A 1725-nucleotide genomic window follows, 5' to 3' on the forward strand; every position below is an offset into this window, starting at 1 on the left:
CATTCCGCTTCTTCACCAGCCTTATCCAAAGCAATGAATTCAGATTCCATTGTGGAACGAGCAATACATGTCTGTTTGGACGATTTCCAAGAGACTGCTCCTCCACCAAGTATGAATACATAACAACTAGTGGATATTACATCATTTGACCCGGTGATCCAATTTGCATCACTATATCCTTCAATCACAGCAGGATATTCATTACAATGCAAAGCATAATGTTGTGTATATTTTAGATAACCCAACACACGTTTCATAGTCATCCAGTGAGTTTGATTCGGATTACTAGTGTACCGACTCAGTTTACTAATAGCGCATGCTATATCTGGTCGCGTGCAATTCATAATATACATCAAACTTCCCAACACTCTGGCATATTCCAATTGAGAGTCACTTTGACCTTCATTCATTTTAAATGTACAACTTAAATCAATTGGAGTTTTGACAACATTAAAATTCAAGTATTTGAGCTTATATACTTTTTCAATATGATGAGATTGAGATAATGCTAGTCCCTGGGGAGTTTTGATAGTCCTGACCCCTAAGATCAAATCAGCAACTCCTAAGTCTTTCATATCGAACTTGCTGGACAACATGCGCTTAGTAGCATTTATATCGTCAATTTCTTTACTCATTATTAACATGTCATCAACATACAAACAAACAATGACTTCATGATTCATAACGTTTTTAATGTAAACACATTTATCACATTCGTTAATCTTGAATCCATTTGCCAATATTATTTGGTCAAATTTAGCATGTCATTGTTTGGGTGCTTTTTTGAGTCCATAAAGTGACTTCACAAGTCTGCACACTTTCTTTTCTTTACCAGGAACTATAAACCCTTCAGGTTGTTCCATGTAAACTTCTTCCTCTAACTCTCTATTTAAGAAGATTGTCTTTACATCCATTTGGTGGATTTTAAGATCATGCGCTGCTGCTAGTGCTATTAACATCCTAATTGATGTTATCCTTATTACTGGAGAGTATGTGTCAAAGTAGTCCAGGCCTTCCTTTTGTCTGTACCGTTTGACTACCAGTCTAGCCTTATATTTGTCAATAGTCCCATCAGGTTTCATTTTCTTTTTAAAGATCCACTTTGATCCTAAAGGTTTATTTCCTGGAGGAAGATTAGCCAATTCCCAAGTGTGATTGCTTAAAATTGATTCAATCTCACTGTTGACTGCTTCTTTCCAATAAGTTGACTCTGACGAAGACATAACTGCTTTAAATGTTTGAGGCTCATTTTCAAGCAATAGTGCTACAAAATTTGGTCCAAAAGAAACAGATTTTCATTGCCGAGTACTACGCCTAGGTTCCTCACTAGTTAGAATATTTTCCATTGATTCTTCTCGTGGTCATTTAGGTCTTTCACTTGTTGACTCACTTTCAGTTTTATATGGATAACTGTTTTAAAAAAACTCTGCATTATCTGATTCAATTATCGTATTAACATGAATCTCAGGATTATCAGATTTGAGAACCAAAAATCGACAGGTTTTACTATTCACAGCATACCCAATAAGACACAATCTATTGTTTTGGGTCCAATTTTAACCCTCTTTGGTAAAGGAACCTCTACCTTGGCTAAACACCCCCACACTTTGAAATATTTCAAGTTGCGTTTATTTTCTTTCCACAACTCATATGGAATTGATTGTGTTTTTGATGGGGTACTCTATTGAGTATTTTATTAGCTGTAAGGATGGCTTCCCCCCAAAG

Source organism: Solanum pennellii, chromosome 1, assembly GCF_001406875.1.
Source record: "Solanum pennellii chromosome 1, SPENNV200".
Classification (NCBI taxonomy): Eukaryota; Viridiplantae; Streptophyta; class Magnoliopsida; order Solanales; family Solanaceae; genus Solanum; species Solanum pennellii.